This window comes from Mirounga leonina, unplaced genomic scaffold (genome assembly GCF_011800145.1).
Source record: "Mirounga leonina isolate KUSES-001 unplaced genomic scaffold, KU_Mleo_1.0 Mir_176, whole genome shotgun sequence".
In the NCBI taxonomy this organism is placed as follows: Eukaryota; Metazoa; Chordata; class Mammalia; order Carnivora; family Phocidae; genus Mirounga; species Mirounga leonina.
This window is the reverse complement of record NW_023270454.1, coordinates 8192073-8211969: the sequence shown is the minus strand read 5'-3', so window position 1 is coordinate 8211969 and position 19897 is coordinate 8192073.

The window sequence follows — 19897 nt, the reverse complement described above, 5'->3', positions numbered from 1 at the left end:
CTTGCTTTCCAGAGGCTCATGGTCTTTGCTGTACCCTTTTCCCTGCCATTTTCCCTGCACATTGGAAGTTTATAGATTATTTTTAGTTCTTCTGTTAATGACGATTATAACTTTGACCTCTGTTTCTTGATTTGTCAAGGTAAAAAATGAAGTTGAATCTACTGATTCCTGTTATTAAATATGAGGAAATCAGTGTACTCATTTATATCTTCCTTCCCTTTGTTTCTTCTACTTTCTAATTTTTCTTCATAGTAGACTATCTGTCCAAGTCCATTATGATTATATTACAATTCTACATTGTATAGTTCTTTTCTTTTTAATCCATTTTAATAACTGGGAAATGTATTATATTTTAGGGTATATAAAATATATAGTGAGAATTGGGACCAGGCTCGTGTGGGCATTCTGGCCTCAGGCTATAAAGAGGATGCAGTTGCAGTGGGGAGTTGAAGGTGACGTTCCTCAACATGACTGTGTCTTTTTCTTTTTTTTTTTAAGGATTTTATTTTTAAGCAATCTCTACACCTAATGTGGGGCTAAAATTCACAACCCCAAGATCAAGAGTTGCACACCTACTGAGCCAGTCAGGCACCCCAACATGACTGTGTCTTGAGTCACCCCACTTCAGTCTGGATTTGTTTCTGAGTTCAACCATCATTCTGGGACCTTCCCTTCGCCATCATGCGGAGGATTTTCATCTCTGTTCTCATATATTGGACATCCTTTAACATGTCTCTAATGGCATCTTCTTTCTGGGGTTTACTCCTTTGCTTTCGTAGAGCACATCCTCAGTAGCTTCTTGAGAAAGAGTACATGGGAAGTAAATTTTCTGACACCTTAAATATCTGAAAATGTCTTTATTCTGTCCTTACATTTAATTGATAATCTGCCTGAAAATAGAATTTGGAAATTTTTCCCTTCAGAAAGTTGAAGGCATTGCTTCCTTTCTATCTTGCTTTCAGTGTTGCTGCTGAGAAGTCTAAAGCCATTTTGATTTTTGATCCTTTGTATATATAACTTGTTCTACCGTCCCATCAAAGCCTATTGGGTTGTCTTGTGCTCTCCACTGTTTTGAAATTTCAGTTCTGTACTTAATATGGGTCTGTTTTCAAACTATCACATTTGAAAATCATAATTCCATTGAAGTCTGAAAACTCATATCCTTCAGATTTGGGAAAATATTTTGAATGCTTTTGTTAGAGTCTCTTTTCTCTTTTTCATTCTGTTCTATCATTCTGCAACTCCTATTCAGTTGGCCCTCGTAAGTTGGTCTTCCAATTTTCTGAGCTTTTCATTTTAGCTCCATACTTTTCTTTCCTAGTGTTTCTGTTTACCTCTATGAATATATATGTGAATGCATATATAATATATATATATATTTGTGTATATTATCATATCTATCCCATATATATGTATATCTTGTTTTATATATTGTATATCCATCTATATCTACTATATATATATATCTTGTTATTTTATGGACATAGTGTCATCTCTTATCTCTTTGAGGCTATTAATGATTTTTGAGTGTTTTCTCCAACTCACTTTCTCTTGTTTGTTTTGGTTTCTCACTTCCATGATAGAGGTTTTCCTCAGAAATCTAATAATTCTTGGTTGTCTGCTCATGATTAAGAGGGGAAGAGAAACTAAAAATTGATAGGAAGCTCTGTGTGTACAGTGGGTGTCTGAATTTGCTTGGGTTGCTATAACAGACTGAGTGGCTTCAGTAACAGAAAGTTATATTCTCACAGTTCTGGAGCCTAGGAAGTCCAAGATCAAGGTTCTGGCAGGGCTTGGTTCCTGATGAGAACTCTGGCTTACAGATGGCTCACAAATCTCACTGTGTTCTCAACATGGTTGTGAGGGAGCGAGCGAGTTCTCTATGGTCTCTTCTCCCCCTGTCCCTGTCCCCATTTTATTGAGATATAATTGACATGCAGCACTATATAGGTTTAAAGTGTACAGAGTAATGATTTGGTTTGCATATATTGTGAAATGAATACCACGGGTAAGTTTAGTTAACATCCATCATCTCATATAGATACAAAAACAAAAGAAAGAAGAAAATTTGTTTTTCCTTGTGTGAGAACTCTTGGGATTTATTCTTTTTTTTTTTTTTTAAGATTTTATTTATTTATTTGAGAGAGAGAGAATGAGAGAGAGAGCACAAGAGGGGGGAGAGTCAGAGGGAGAAGCAGACTCCCTGCTAAGCAGGGAGGCTGATGTGGGACTCGATCCAGGGACTCCAGGATCATGACCTGAGCCGAAGGCAGTCACTTAACCAACTGAGCCACCCAGGCGCCCTCTTGGGATTTACTCTAACAACTTTCATATATACTATCATACAGCAGAGGTAGCTATAGTCATCATGTTGTATGTTACATCCCTTGTACTTACTTATATTGCATCTTTTGACTGGTTTTATCCAATTACTCCTCTCATCTCCTGCTTTGGGTAATCATAACTCTGATCTCTTTTTCTATGAGTTTGGTTTTTTCTTTTCTTTCAGATTCCACATATAAATGAGATTATATAGTACTTGTCTTTCTCTGACATATTTCACTTAGGATAATGTCCTTAAGATCCATTCACATTGTCACAAATGACAGGATTTCCTTCTTTGTTATGGCTGAATAATATTGCATTTTGTGCATATATATATACACACAGACATACCACAGCTTCTTTATCCATTCATCCATTGATAGGCATTTAGGTTGTTTCCATGTCTTGGCTATTGTAAGTGATGCTACTATGGACATGGGGGTGGTGCAGATAACTCTTTGACAGAGTGCTTTCATTTCCTCCAGATATATTCCCAGAAATGGAATCACTGGAACATATGGCAGTTCTATTTTTAATATTTTGAGAAAACTCCATATTGGTTTTCATAGTGGCTGCAGCAATTTACATCCCCACCAATAGTGCACAAGGGTTCCTTTTTTTCCCATATCCTTACTAGCATTTGTTTTCTCTTGTCTTTTTGATGATTCTAACAGGCATGAGACATTGCATTGTGGTTTTGATTTGCATTTCCCTAATGATTAGCCATGCTGAGCATCTTTTTGTGTACCTGTTGGCCATTTGTATATTTTCTTCAGAAAAACATCTCTTCAGATCTTTTGTCCATTTTTAAATTGGATTGGGTTTTTTGCTATTGAGTTGTATGATTTCTTTACATATTTTCGATATTAACCCCTTATCAGATATATCATTTGCAAATATTTCTTTCCCATTCCATAGGTTGTCTTTTTACGTTGTTGATCATTTCTTTTTCTGTGCAGAGCTTTTTAGTCTTACTTGTTTATCTTTTATTTTGTCGCTTGTGCTTTAGGTGACATCTCAAAAATCATTGCCTAGACCTATGTCACAGAGCTATTCCCTATGTTTTCTTGGAGGAATTTTATGGTTTCTGCTCCTACACTTAAGTCTTTAATCCATTTCAAGTTACTTTTTGTGAGTGGTGCAAGATAAGGGTCTAGTTTCATTCTTTTACAAATGAATATCCAATTTTTCCAGCACCATTGAAGAGACTGCCTTTTCTCCATTGAGTGTTCTTGGCATCCATGTCAAGTATTACTTGACTATATGGTTTATTTCTGGACTCAATTCTGTTCCATTTGTCAGTGTGTCTGTTTTTATGCCAGAACCATACTGCTTTGATTTCTAAAGGTTTATGATATTGCTTGAAATCAGAAAGTATGATGCCACCCACTTTGTTCTTTCTCAGGATTGATTTGGGTATTTGGGGTCTTTTGTGAATCCACATAAATTTTAGGATTGTTTTTGCTACTTCTATAAAAAATGCCAAATGTCACTGGAATCTTGATAAGGATTGCAATGAATCTATAGATGGCTTTGGATAATATGGACATTTTAACAATATTAATTCTTCTGATACATGAACATGAAGTACCTTTCAATTTGTTTGTGTCTTCTTTGATTTCTTTCATCAGTGTCTTCAATCTGCGGATTGAATCTGCGGTAGTTTTCAATCTGCGGATCTTTCACCTACTTGGTTAAATTTATTCCTAAGTATTTTATTGCTTTTGATGTTATTATAAATGGGATGGTTTTCTTTATTTCTTTTACTGATAATGTGTTCGTGTATAGAAATGCTAATGATTTTTTGTATGTTAATTTTGTATCCTGCAACTTTACTGAATTCATTGATTACTTCTAACAGTTTTTTGGAGTCTTTTTGGATTTTCTATACATACAATCATGTCATCTGCAAAAAGAGATGATTTTACTTCTTTCTTTCCAATTCTGTTGCCTTTTTTTTTATATCTGATTCACCATCGAATATGTATTTCTATATTCACCATTAAATATAATGTTAGCTGTGGAATTGTCACATATGGCCTTATTGAGGTATGTTCCTTTTGTACCTAATTTGTTGGGTTTTTATTATGAATGAATATTGAATTTTGTCAAATGATTTTTCTGCATCTATAGAGATGATCATACCATTTTTCTCTTTCATTTTATTGTTATGTATCACATTGGTTAAATTGTGTATATTGTGCCATCCTTGCATCCCAGGATAAATCCTACCTGATCGTGGTAAATAATCCTCTTAAAGAGCTGCTAAATTTCATTTGCTTTAGTATTTTATAGAGATTTTTACATTTATATTCATCAGAGATATGAGCTTGTAGTTTTCTTTCTGATAGTGTTCTTTTCTGACTTTGGTATCAGGGTAATACTGGTCTCATAAAATGAATTTCAGAATGTTCTCTTTTCTTCAATTTTTTGGAAAAGTTTGAGAAGGATTGGTGTTAATTTTTCTTCAAATGTTTGGTAAAATTCAGCAATGAAGCCATTTGGTCTTGGGATTTTCATGGTTGGGAAATTTTTGATTACTGATTCAATCTTCTTACTAGTAATTGGTCTGTCCAGATTTTCTATTTCTTCCTACTTTGCTCTTGGTAGGTTGTATGTTTCTAAGAATTTTTCCATTTCTTCTATGTTGTCCAGTTTTTTGGCATATAGTTTTTCATGGTAGCCTTGATGATGCTTTGTGTTTTGTGGTATCAGTTGTAAGTCTTCTTTTTCACTTATAATTTTATTTGAGTTCTCTTTTTTCCTTGGTTAGTCTACCTAAAAGCTTGCCAATTTTGTGTTTCTTTTCAAGGAACCAACTCTAAGTTTTGTTAATTTTTTTTTATTGTTTTCCTGTTCTCTATTTCATTTATTTCTGCTCTATTTTTTATTGTTTCCTTTGTTCTGCAAATTTGGGGCTCAATTGGTTTTTCTAGTTCCTTAAGGCAGAGATTTAAGTTGTTTTTTGAGAATTTTCTCATTTTAATTCCAGCTAGTTAACATACAGTGTTATATTATTTTCAGGTGTACAATATGGTGATTCAACAATTCCATACATCACCAGGTGCTCATCATTGGCAAGTGCACTCCTTAATCCTATCATTATTTATTTATTTATTTAAAAGATTTTATTTATTTGACAGAGAGAGACACAGCGAGAGAGGGAACACAAGTAAGTGGAGTGGGAGAGGGAGAAGCAGGCTTCCTGCGGAGCAGGGAGCCCAATGCGGGGCTCGATCCCAGGACCCTGGGATCATGACCTGAGCCGAAGGCAGCCGCCCAACCGACTGAGCCACCCAGGCGCCCCAATCCTATCATTATTTAACCAATAATCCCACCCCTCTCCCTTCTGGTAACCATTAGTTTGTTCTCTCTAATTAAGAGTCTGTTTCTGGGTTTGTCTTTTTTTTTTTTTGTCTCCCTTTATTCATTTGTTTTGTTTCTTCCACATGTGAGTGAAATCATATGGTATTTATCTTTCTCTGATAGACTTATTTTGCTTAGCATTATACTTTTTAGCTCCATTCATGTCATTGGCAATGGCAAGATTTCATTCCTTTTTATGGCTGAATAGTATTCCATTGTGTATATACATACATATATACCACATCTTCTTTATCCTTTCATCAATCAATGGACAAAGGCTGCTTCCATATCTTAGCTCTTATAAATAATGCTGCTATAAACATCAGGGTACATGTATCCCTTTGAATCAGTATTTTTGTATTCTTTGGGTAAATACCCAGTCGTGTGATTATTGGGTGGTAGGGGAATTCTATTTTTCACTTTTTGAGGAACCTCCATTCTGTCTTCCCTAGTGGCTGCACCAGTTTGCATTTGTCAAATGCTTTTTCTGCATCTATTGAAATGACTACATGTTTCTTGTCCTTTCTCTTATGGTTGTGATGTATCATGTTGGTTGATTTGTAAATATTGAAACACCCTTGCAATCTGGGAATAAATCCCACTTGATCATAGTGAATGATTTTATTAATTTATTGTTGGATTTGGTTTGCCAAAATTTTGTTGAGGTTTTGCATCTATATTCATCAGAAATATTGGCCTATTGTTCTCTTTTTCTCTGGTTTTGGTATCAGGGTAATGCTGGCTTCATAGAATGAATTTGGAAGTTTCTCTTCCTTTCCTATTTTTTGGAATAGTTGCAGAAGAATAGGTATTAATTCTTCTTTAAATGTTTGATAGAATTTGCCTGTGAAGCCATCTGGTCCTGGACTTCTGTTTTTGGGGGAATGTTTTGATTACTGTTTTAATTTCTTTGCTGGTTATCAGTCTGTTCAAACTTTCCATTTCTTCTTTTTTCAGTTTTAGTAAGTTATATGTTTCTAGGAATTTATCCATTACTTCTAGGATGTCCAATTTGTTGGCATATAGTTTTTCGCAATATTTCTTATAATTTGTATTTCTGTGGTGTTGGTTGTCATTTCTTCTAATTTGTGATTTTATTTATTTGAGTCCTCTTTTTTTCTTGATAAGTCCATTTGAATGTTTCTCAATTTTATTGATTTTTTTCAAAAAACCAGCTCCTGGTTTCATTGATCAGCTCTATTGTTTTTGTTTGTTTTTTTTGTTTCCATATCATTTATTTCTGCTGTAATCTTTATTATTTCCTTCCTTCTGCTGGTTTTATTTTGTTTGTTGTTCTTTTTCTAGCTCCTTCAGGTGTAGGGTTAGGTTGTATATTTGAGATTTTTCTTGCTTCTTGAAGTAGGTCTATATTGTTATAAACTTCCCTCTTAGAACCACTTTTGCTGCATCCCAAAGATTTTGGACTGCTGTGTTTTCATTTTCATTTGTTTCCATGTACTTTTTAAAATTTTTTATTTACTTGTTGATCCATTTGTTGTTTAGTAGCATGCTATTTAACCTTCATGTATTTGTGGTCTTTCCAGATTTTTTCTTGTGGTTGATTTCTAGTTTCAGGGTGGTGTGGTCAGAAAAGCTGCATGACATGACTTCTATCTTCTTGAGTTTGTTGAGGCTTGTTTTGTGGCCTAATATAAGATTTATTCTGAAGAATGTTCCATGTGCCCCTAAAAACAATGCATATTCTGCTATTTTAGGATGGAATATTCTGAATATATCTGTTAAATCCATCTGGTCCAGTATATCCTTCAAAGCCATTGTTTTTTTGTTTTGTTTTTAATTTTCTGTTTCGATGATTTGTCCATTGATATAAGTGGGGTTTTAAAGTCTCTTACTATTATTGTATTATTATTGATTAGTTCCTTTATGTTTATAATTAATTGTTTTGTGTATTTGGGTGTTCCTTTGTTGGGTGCATAAATATTTACAAATGTTATATCTTCTTGTTGGATTGTCCCTTTTATTGTTATATAGTGTCCCTCTTTGTCTCTTTATAGTCTTTGTTTTAAAGTCTATTTTGTCCAATATAAATATTGCTATGCAGGCTTTCTTTTTTGTGTGATAGATGTTTTTTCATCTCCTCCCTTTCAATCTCCGGGTGTCTTTAGGTCTAAAATGAGTCTCTTGTAGGCGGTATGTAGATGGGTCTTGTTTTTTGTTTGTTTGTTTTGTTTTTTTTTTATCCATTCTGTCACCCTATGTCTTTTGATTGGAGCAGTTAGCCGATTTACATTCAAAGTCATTATTGATAGATACATATTTATTGCCATTTTATTCCTTGTTTTGTGGTTGTTTCTGATGTTTTTCTCTGATCCTTTCTTGTCTTGCTTTCTTTCATGGTTTGTTGGTTTTCTTTAGTAATATATTTGGATTCCTTTCTCTTTAATCTTTGCATATTAGTGGTTTTTGATTTGTGATTAACATTAAATTTGTATATAACATCCTCTTCATATAGCAGTCTATATTAACTTAATGGTCATGTAAGTTTGAACCCATCCTTTACTCCTTTCCTCCCCATATTTTAGGTATATGGTGTCATTTTTTTACCTCCTTTTATTTTGTTGGTCTACCTGGCTGATTTTTTTCTAGAAATATTCATTTTTACTAATTTTGTTTCCTACTTTCATACTGTCACTTTTGTTTTTTCCTTTCCACTCAGAGTCCCCTCTAATATTTCTTGCAGGGCTGGTTTAGTGGTCACAAACTCTTTTAGTTTTTGTTTGTCCGAGAAACTCTTTATCTCCCCTTCTATTCTGAATGATAGCCTTGCTGGATAGAGTAATCTTGACTGCTGATTTTTCCCATTCAGCACTTTGAGTATATCATACCGTTCTCTTCTGGCTTGGAAAGTTTCTGCTGAAAAATCTGCTGATAATCTTATGGGGTTTCTCATGTATGTTACTGTCCTCTGTTGTCTAGTTGCTTTTAGTATTTTTTCTTTATCACTATATTTTGCCAATGGAATTACAATGTGTCTTGGTGTTACTTTACTTTTGCCTTTGTTGGGGGTTCTCTGTGCTTCCTGGATCTGGATATCCATTTCCTTACCCAGATTAGGGAAGTTTTCAGCTCATATCTCTTCAAATAAATTTTCTGTCCCCTTTCTCTCTCTTCTTCTTCTGGGACTCCTATAATACAAATGCCATTATGTTTGATAGAGTTACTGAGTTCCCTATTCCAATTTTGCATAATTCTTTTTTCTCTCTTTTGTTCAGCTTGATTATTTTCCATTACTCTATTTTCTAGATCATTAATTTGTTCCTCTGCTTCTTTCAGCCTGCTGTTCATTGCATCAGGCATGTTTCTAATGTACTTATTGCACTCTTCATCTCTGGTTTTCTTTTTTTATCTCTGTGTTAAGGGTCTCACTAATGTCTTCTACTCTTTTCTCAAGTCCAGTGAGTATCCTTAAGATCATTGCTTTAAATACTCCATCGGCATGTTACTTATAACTGTTTTGCTGAGCTCTCTGTCTGGGGCCTTCTCCTGTTCTTAAATTTGGAATAAATTTCATTGTCTTCTCATTTTCTCTAAGTCTGTGTGCCTGTTTCTCTGTGTTAGGAGAGTCAGTTATGTCACCTGTTCTTGAGGGTAATGGCCTTATGAAGAAAAGGTCCTATGGTGCCCTACAGTGTTGTGTCCCCTGTTCCCTGGGACCTGGCACTTCTGGGAGTGTCTCCCATGTGTGCTGCATGTGCTCTGCTGTTGTGTTCTGGCCACTCTATCCTTCAGGCCAGTTTCTGTAGAAGCTCTCTTTGTGGTGGGCAGTGTTTGGTCCCTGGCCTCAATGTGGCATGTTTTAACTAGGTGTGCTCTAGTTCCGCTTGTGAAATGAGACCTGTTACAACCACTACCAGAACCAAGGCTCCCCAAAATTCCTGGGCCAAGAGAAAAGGTGTTGGCAGCAGTTTGGGCTGGTCTTCTGGAGTGGAGCCCAGACTGATGCAAGTGTGACTAGGAATGGCAGTTCCACTGGAATGCAGGGGGGCAGGGCTTGGTGTAAGCAAATTAGGTAGCGAGTGTGGGCACTGCATTGGTTCCTGAAGGTAGCCCTGTGCTTATGCTGAGGGATGGGGCAGAAGGGGAAATTACTCTGGCCAGTTCCTTTGTTCCCAGAGGGGTTTTCCATGAATGCTGGCCTCTTTGGGATGTGCTCTGAGATGAGCAAATAACCTTCCCCCTGTGTGCCTCAGGTAACCTTCAATGTTTCCATGCTGTATGTCCAGGGGCTGTTTGCCCTGTCTTCTCTCCAATATCAGCTCTAATGCTCTCCTGGCTCTCTCTAAGCCATGTCTGCTGACCTTTAAAATCCAGGCTTTAAGCCCTGCTGGTTGCAAGAAGTCCTGAAATCCAGCCCCTCTTGCTTTTCAAGCCAGTTGCTATGGGGATTCATTTTCCCTGTGTGCTGGTCTATCTCTCACCCTTCTTTATGACTGTGGCTCCCTCCCCATTGGAGCAGCTATAATCCATTTCTCTCCCAAACTACATCTCCATACTTCCTACCTTCTTCAATGTGGCCTCTTCTCTATCTTTAGCTGTGGAGTTTGTTATGCCAGTCTTCAGGTTGATTTTCGGGGTATTTAGGGTGATTTGATAGTTATCTAGTTGTATTTGAGGAATGAGGTGAGCCTCGGGTCCTCCTACTCTGCCACAACCTTCCCCTCTATGCTTCTCATTTCTTAATGAGTTTTTTGGTAGAGCTTCCCTCTTAGAACTTCTTTTGCTACATTTCATACATTTTGGTATGTTGTGTTTCCATTTTTGTTTGTCTCAAGGTACTTTTTAATTTCCTCTCTAATTTTCTATTGATCCATTGGTTGTTTATAAAGTATTGTCTAATTTTTATTATTGATGTGTTCTTTCCAGTTTTCCTCCTGGTATTGATTTCTAGTCCCACACCATTTTTGTCAGAGAAGATATTTGGTATGGCTTCAATCTTCCTGAATTTGCTAAGACCTTTCTGTGTCCTAATTTATGGTCTATCCCGGAAAATGGTCCATGTGTACTTAAGAAGACTGTGTATTCTGCTCTTGTCAGATAGAATGTTCTGTATACATCAGGTCCAACTGGATCTATAGTGTTGCTCAAGTCTGTTTTATTGTTTATTGTTTGGATGACTGCTGAGAGTGGGGTATTAAAGTCCTCAACTATTATTATATTATTGTTTATTTCTTCCTTAGCTTTGTTAGTTTTTACTTTATATATATAAATATACATGTATATTTTATATATATGTATATATATATTTCACTATTATATATTATACATATATTCTCTGATGTTGGGTGCATAAATATACAATTATATTTTCTTGATGGATTGACCCCTTTATCATTACATAATGGCTTTGTCTCTTTACTATTTTTAGTCAAGGTCTCTTTTGTCTAATATATGTGCTCCTGCTCTTTTTGGTTACCATTTGCTTGATATATCTTTTTCCAACCCTTCATTCTGTCTTTGTGTGTCTTTGAGGCTAAACTGAGTCTCTTATAGGCAGCATACCACTGGATTTTTTTTTTTTTTTAAGATTTTATTTATTTATTTGAGACAGAGAGAATGAGAGAGAGAGCACATGAGAGGGGGGAGGGTCAGAGGCAGAAGCAGGCTCCCTGCCGAGCAGGGAGCCCGATGCGGGACTCGATCCAGGGACTCCAGGATCATGACCTGAGCCGAAGGCAGTTGCTTAACCAACTGAGCCACCCAGGCGCCCCTGGATGTTGTTTTTAAAATCCATTCAGCTATTTTATATCTTATTACAGAAGAATTTAATCCATTTACATTTAAAGTAATTATTAGTAGATAAGGACTCACTACTGTCATTTTATTGTTTACTGGATGTTTGGTAGACTTGTTCCTTGTTTCTAATCCTGTTGTCTTTTTTTGTGTTTTGATGTCTTTTGGTATCAGTATGCTTTTACTTTATCATATTCTTGTATGTAATTACTACAGGCTTTTCCCTTGTGGTTACCATGAGGCTTACATAAAATATCTTGAAATTATAACAGTGTATTTCAAAATGGTTAAAAACTTCAATAGTATTTCTAAACCTTATAATTTTACTTCTCCTCCCCACCCCCCCACATTTTATGTTACTGATGTTGCAGTTTGTATGTTTTATATTGTGTAACCAATAACAGATTATTGTAGTTATGGTTATTTTACATTTGTTTTTTAACTTTTAAACTAGTTATAAGTGAATTATGCACCACCATTATCATATTATAGAATCTAACTTTGACTATATATTTACCATTACCAGTGAGTTTTATGCTACTGTTTTATGTTTTTATGATGTTAATTAACATCCTTTTACTTCAAGTTAGAGACCTCCCTTTAGCACTTATTAATAAGGCAACTCTAGGGGCACCTGGGTGGCTCAGTTGGTTAAGCGACTGCCTTCGGCTCGGGTCATGATCCTGGAGTCCCAGGATCGAGTCCCGCGTCGGGCTCCCTGCTTCTCCCTCTGACCCTCCTCCCTCTCATGCTCTCTGTCTCTCATTCTCTCTCTCTGAAATAAATAAATAAAATCTTAAAAAAAAAAATAAGGCAAGTCTAGTGGTGATGAACTCCCTCAGCTTTTGTTTGGGAAAGTCTTTAACTCTTCTTCATTTCTGAAGGACAGGTTTGCCAGGTGTTGAATTCTTGGTTGGCAGTTTTTGTTTTTCAATATCATCCTATTCTCTCCTGGCCTGAAAAGTTTCTATTGAAAAATCAGCCAGTAATCTTAGAGGGGTTCTCTTATACATAACTTTTCTCTTTTCTCTTGCTGTTTTAAAAATTTGCATTTCACTTTTGCCAATTAACTACAGTATTTGTTGGTGTATCCCTATTCAGGTTCAAACTATTTGGGGTCTTTTGAGCCTCATGGATTTGATGTCCATTTCTCTCTCCAGATTTGGGAGATTTCCAGCTATTATTGCTTACAATATGCTTTGTCTCTTGCTTTTGATTGTGTTCCATAAATCCCATAGGCTTTCTTCACTCTTTTTCCATTCTTTTTTCCTTTTTCTCCTCTGACTGGATAATTTCAAGTGTCCTATGTTCTAAGTCACTGATTCTTTCTTCTGTGTGGTCAAATCTACATTTGAAGCTCTCTATTGAATTGAATTCTTCACTTTAGTCATTGTATTTTTTTACTCTATATTAAACATTTTTTTTTGATGGTTTGTACTTCTTTGTTGAACTTATTTTTAATGTATTTCTTCCTAATTTAGTTGTGTGTTCTAATAGTTCACTAAGCTTCTTTAAGAGAGTTATTCTGAATTCTTTGACAGTTCATAGATCTCCATTTTCTTAGGGTTAGTTATTGGAGTTTTACTAGTTTCCTTTGGTGGTGTCATGTTTACTTGTTTTTTTTTTTTTTTTAAGATTTTATTTATTTATTTGAGAGAGAATGAGAGAGAGCACATGAGAGGGGTTAGGGTCAGAGGGAGAAGCAGACTCCCTGACGAGCAGGGAGCCCGATGCGGGACTCGATCCAGGGACTCCAGGATCATGACCTGAGCCGAAGTCAGTCGCCTAACCAACTGAGCCACCCAGGCGCCCTGTTTACTTGTTTTTTAATAATCCTTGATTACTTACATTGGTGTTTGTACATTTGGGTAAGTGGTCCCTTCCAGATTTTACAGGTTCCCTTTGGCAGAGATAGTTACATACCAGTTAGCTCCATTTGGGTTTCTGGATGTGTGTGCTGGTAACTTCCTTGGGCAGGTGGAGCTTGCTAAACAGGGTTCTATTTTTTGGAGTAAGGCCACTGCCTAACCTCTGACCTTGGGGGATGTGTTACTGGTTTAGAACATTTGGATAGGACTGCTGGCTCGGTTCCCTGATCATGCAGTACTCTAGGATGAGATCTGTGACTTCCTGGGTTCTCAAGTCAGGCTTACTAGATGATTAGGATTGGATACTATACTCAGAAGTAGGTAGAGCTATGAATTTGGTTCCTTGTCCCAGCAGGGAAGCAGGGATAGGCCCCAGGGCCTACATGGCTCACTGTTTGGCAAGACTGTGCACTGAATTTCCTGGCTAGCTGGGGCCACTTGTTTTGTTTCCACAAATGGGGAAAGCCATAGGGTACTCTTTGTTCAAGTGTCTCAACAGGGCCGTTAATGGGCTACACAGCTTCCCAGATGTTCTGGTTAGGATCCTGATAAAGTGGGCTGAAGGCTGTACTTAACAATAGGTGGGGATACGAATTAGTTTCCCTGTCCAGGCAGAGTGGGCAAACCAGCTCCAAGACCAATAAGGCTCTTTGTGGTCTTGGCTCATGCCAACCTATGCCCCAAGTATCCTGGCTGAACGGTGTCACTGGCTTTGCTCTGCAGGTGATCAGTTCTGTCTGTTATACTCCCTGCTAGAGTGTTGCAGGGATACACAGCTTCCCAGTGTTCTTGTTAGGCTTTCTGGTCAGGAGGGCCCAGAAGCTACACTCAGTGGTGAGCTGGGCTATGACTCAGCTTGCTTGCCTGGGCAAAGCAGAGAAATGCTCCAAGACTGGCAAGACTTTTTGTTTGTGGTCTTGACTCAAGTTAACCTGCTCCCTAAGTTCCCTGGCTGGATGGTGGCACTGGCTTTGCTCTGCAGATCAGCTCTGCCTTCCATTCTCTCCGCTCATCTTCAGCATGTTGGGCTATGCAGCTTCCAGGTGTTCCTGATCAGACTTTCTGGTTGGGAAGGGCCAGGGGCTACACTCAGCAATGGGTTGGGTTAGAAGTCAGCTTCCCTGTCTGGGCGAAGGCAGACCAGGCTCCAAGGCCAGCAAAACTCTTCTTTTGAGGACCTGAATCAGGTAGACCTGCATCCTGCCAAGTTCCCTGGTCAGACTGTGCCATCTTGGCTCTGCAAATGAACGAAGCAGCTGCAGCCACTGGTACTACTACTAGGGTGCTGCAGATATGAACTGGGTCTGGGATCCTAGTGCTAGTTGTTGTAAGTTCCTCCCACTTCTCCATCACAATCGGATTCCTAGTGGTTGAGTGCCTCATATTCCCCTGCAATCCTCATAGGGCTCTCAAGAAGCAACCCACAATGCTGGTGGAGCTGGATGCCCACCATAGGCTTTCTTTTCTCACTGGAGGTACCATAGGCTCAGGGCAGACCTCTTGGTGCAGTGCTGCGCCAGCCTGGGTGAGGGGCAATATGGTCCCCATGGGTCACTCCTCTCACCCTTCTAATGCAGTCTGTCTTGGTCTCTTGTGGTTCAGGGGGATGCTTCAGCTTCATCCCCATGTTCTAGAATTCTCAGTGGTGTCTTGCCTATGAATAATTGTTAGCTGTTCTCCTTGTGAGGGGGAGCGAGTCAGGAGCAATCTTTGTCACATTCTTGTTGATGTCATTCTCCCCTTTTTTCTCTTCCTATAAGGACAGTAATATTATTGGATCAAGGCTCTACCCTTGTGACCTCACTTTGCCTTAATTACTTCCTTAAAAGGCTTTATCTCCAAATATAGTTACATTGGGGTTTGAGGCTTCAATATATGAATTTGAGGGGGGGGATACAAACATTCAGTCCATGACACTGGGGCTTACCAATCTTGCTTTGGAGTAGCCATCTGGGCTGTTTCCTAAGGAGCTCCAAATGACAGTCTCTTTTAGGTCTTTCCTCCAGGGCTGGTTAGAGTCTCCAGAAGAGCCTTTCAATTTCTGGCCTGTAGGGAAAAGTTTCAGCTGCCAGCATTCTGAAAATTGAGTTGAGGAAAGATGACTGGAACTTTTAGTACTCACTATTTGGTGTGCCTGGGTTCCCTTAATCATCCTGTTTTCAGTTCTATTACCCCAACCTTCAACTTTGTCTAGGGTTCTCTCATTCAAAGATCCTCTGTTTGACCCTCTTCAGAAAATAAACTTCCAGGCTATTGCTGAGGTGGGAACAGGGCATCCACTGAATGGAGGCAGCTGGTAGAGGGACCCAGGGACCTACCTGCTATCAGATGACTTCCATCATTAGTCCTCCTCGTTTTGGCCTCTTCCCTTCCTCTCTGGTGTTTGCTGCTATCAGTTCTGTGGTATGAGCTGTATTGGCTGTGAACTTTCTCCATTGCTCAGTTTCAACTGCTAAGTGAGTTACTATATCTATCTGCTCTATAGCTTCCAAAATCTTTCACTTTTGTCTCTTCTGTTCTTCCTGTGGTACGGATTTTTAAAAATCCCCTTCAGTCTGTGTTGTGAGCTTTGGGTGGGAGCAAAACTAGATCTGTGTGCTTGATCCTCCATTTTAACCCAGAAGCTTCCATTCTTTTCTGTAGCAGTAACTTCCAGAGTTAGTTTCAGTTCTCCAATTAAATAGATTTATTACTTACTGCTGGTTCTTTCTTTCCATATTGCCCCTCGCCCCAAGTTCTTTATTTGGATGTATCTCTTGGCTACATTTCTTTGTCAAGTTGTTTAAGGAAGAGTTTACTGGCAGTTGATGCCAAGAAGTAGCTTGAGGTAGGTGGGGTGAGGGCAGACGGGTCTGCTAGGTAAGTGTAGCTTAAAAAAAAAAAAGGTCTTTTCGAGGCACCTGGGTGGCTCAGTCGGTTAAGTGTCTGCTTTTGGCTCAGGTCATGATCCCAGGGTCCTGGGATCGGGGCCCACATGCTCCCTGCTCAGCGGGGAGCCTGCTTCTCCTTCTGCCCCTCCCCCCACTTGTGCACACACTCTCTCTCAAAAATAAATAAATCTTAAAACAATTTTCTTTCTTTTTTTTTTTTAATGATTTTATTTATCTATTTGACAGACAGAGATACAGCGAGAGAGGGAACACAAGTAGGGGGAGTGGGAGAGGGAGAAGTAGGCTTCCTGCCGAGCAGGGAGCCCGATGCGGGGCTCGATCTTAGGACCCTGGGATCATGACCTGAGCCGAAGGCAGACGTTTAACGACTGAGCCACCCAGGCGCCCCTTAAAATCATTTTCTAACCCAATTGCCAGCCTGAAGCCCTTTGTTTTATTTTTAAAAAAGATTTGTTTATTTTAGAGAAAGAGCATGAGCACGAGTGGGAGGGGCAAAGAGAGAGAGAGAATCTCAAGCAGACTCCCTGCCAAGCATGGAGCCTGACGTGGGGCTCAATCTCACAGACCTGAGATCATGACCTGAGGCGAAATCGGAGTTGCACACTTAACCGACTGAGCCAGCCAGGTGTCCCTGAAAAACCTTTCTTTTAGAACTTCTAGGGCTACCAATGCTCATAGATTTTAGAGTCCTTAGATCTCTGCAAGTTTGTGAATACCAATCTGTTGCCTTGATGTTCAGCTCTTCACTCCCTAGTTTTGTGGCCTTGGTTAACTTCCTTCACTGTTTGGGACCTTGGTTTCTAGTTTGTAAAATGGAGGCCATCAGTCTTCAGAAGGTTGCTGGGAGGGGCAATACCAGGAGTATCAGTTCAATAGGTACTACTTCCCTTTCTCTGCCCTCCCCCCACTTTCCCAGCCTTCCTTTCCTTTTCCTCAGATGGACAGAATGGATCCTTTGCAGGCTGCCCCAGCACTCCAAATACGTAGAGGTCTGAGACCCTGGTTCTTGGAAAGCTTGACAACAGGTGGAAACAAGCCTTGAACCCAGGCAGCGAAAAGCCAGGCTGGCTTTTCCTAGAGGTTCAGGGGCTGAGCCCTTCTCCACCTGTCTTGCTTGGCACAGCAGGAACTGTCATCTTCCTGCTCTCCTAGCTCTAACCTCACAGATAAGATCAGCCCTGAGACAAGAGCATAACCTTCACTGCAGGGCTTTAGCTGGCAAAGGACTCTGACTCAAAGCAGTAACTTCCATCAGGGGAGGAAAGATAAGGAACGGTCACCTCTAATCTCCATGAGAGGATGGCCACACTCCAGTGCCTTCTGTGAACCCGCAGCTTGACATTTCTCATCACGGGACTTGTTCACGATTGTGTTGCTGCTTTCTGAATGAAAAAGGGCGAGTGCGGACAGGTTCATTTCTTGAGCCGCTCCTGCAAGGTGGGTTGTGAATGAGAGACTGAAGGACCTGGGGGTAGACAGAGAAGAAGCCTGCTGTCGATGAATGAATGCTTGTAGAGAAAAGGCATAAAGAAGCAAATCTTAGTGTTGAATCCACTTATGTGTGCAGCCCCCATGCTTAATTCAGGATTCTAGCTATTGTGACAATGAGAATGTAAGAGAATATAAGATATGAAAGACCTGCTTAAACAAACTGTGGCGTCTGCTGACAACAGAGTATTAGTTATAGATATATTAATTACAGGTAGTCATTAAAAAGGATTAAGTGGATCTATGTGTAGAGGCACGGGAAGATGCTTACATTTTGTCAAGTTACCAAAGCGACATGCCCAGTGTGAACATTTCATGTGGAACTGATCATAAGTGTGCGGGAGATGGATGAAGGATGCTTGTCACAGTGTTTACCATGGTTGTCTCTGATGGTGGGATCTCAAGGGACTTTGGGCTTTTCTGTTTCCATTAGTTACAGGGAGCATATATAATTTTAGAACCACAAGCTATATTCATTTAAATTAAAAAAAAGCAGACTCTTTGCACTCTTTCTTGATGACCTCATTCACTTCTACTATGTGTAGTTTTAACAACTGGGACGATGGCAGGATTTTCCTCACAGGTTGTTTGTTGTGAGGATGAAACAATATGAAAGGACAGACTCGTTGCTCAATACCTGCTGGCTGAACAGCTTTAAACAGAAGCGGACTGAACATTTTTCCCCCTTACAACAGGAACCGGGAGGTAGAAGGGGGTGAGAAAGGCTGAGTCACTGCCTTGTGTTTGGATCCTAAATCCGTTAAGCAGCAAACCTGGGCTGCCATGCTGGGCCACTTGGGCACTTTCATATTCCAGTGCATGCGACCCAGACGCTTCGGGACTGGTACCAACTGGAGCTGGGCAGTGTGGCGGCCTGGCCTGTGACTTGAGGCCCAGAGGTGAAGACAACAGCTGGTGTCCTCCTTTGTCACGTGGGGGAGTCTGGCACTCACCCTTGGGCGAGGACTGCCTAGTCAAGCATGGGAAAGGCCTGAGGCGGAACCCAGAGCCTTGGGACTCAGCAGATGCTAGTTCCTTCCCTTGAAGGAGGAGTTTTCCAGGTGGACGAGAAGGGTATTCTAGGCTTGGGAAGGGACAGAAGTACAATAATGCTGTGCATTCGGACCTAAAAAAGCAGCCAGTTTGTTACTCCTAACAGGCACGAATTTGATTGTTGATGTTATTAAAATCAGTTTCTTTGAAGAGTCTGTAAACTTAGTTTTTGAAACTGCCTGCCCAGAATGAAACAGAAATGTATTGCTGGCATACGTAATTCTAATCTACAGAAATGTGGCACCACCCTGCTCCCCACGCTGAAAGGCTGCTGAACTCCCTCGGAGGGACTCCCTGAGTGGACACAGCCACCAGCACACAAAAGGGACACTGGCAGTCCATGTTGATATTGGACAATGTTCTGGGAAGCCCTCCGAATTACAGTGATTTTTATTTTATTTTTAAAAATATTTTATTTACTGGGTGCCTGGGTGGCTCAGTTGGTTAAGCGACTGCCTTCGGCTCAGGTCATGATCCTGGAGTCCCTGGATCGAGTCCCACATCGGGCTCCCTACTCGGCAGGGAGCCTGCTTCTCCCTCTGACCCTCCCCCCTTTCATGTGCTCTCTCTCTCTCATTCTCTCTGTCTCAACAAAATAAATAAAATCTTTAAAAAAAAATATTTTATTTACTTATCTGAGAGAGAAAGAGCGTGAGAGAGCATGAGCAGGGGAGAGGGGCAGAGGGAGGAGAAGCAGACTTCCCGCTGAGCAGGAATCCCGATGTGTGGCGTGATCCCAGGACCCTGCATCGATCCTAGGACCCTGGAATCACAACCTGAGCCAAAGGCAGACGCTTAACCTCAGATGGACAGAATGGATCCTTTGCAGACTGAGCCACCCAGGCGCCCCTACAGTAATATTTTAAAATGCTTGTTGTTGTTCCAGGTCTCAGTCTCTTGTCCCTCAAAGCATGGATCTGACAGTTTGCAACCCTAGACTTAGATGGATGAGACAGAAGGATCAACTAGAGGATGGGAGAAAAGGCCTCAGAGCACAAGAGGTATTGTTTTTCTGACTGGCTTCTAGCAAAATTTAGGGATTCTAGCAAAAAGCCACGTTCTATTGCTAACAGATACGAAACTCCCTTTTTAAAATGGGCCAAATACTGCACTTTGTTAGATGTATAACAGCTAGTACTTCCAGTGTTTTATGTT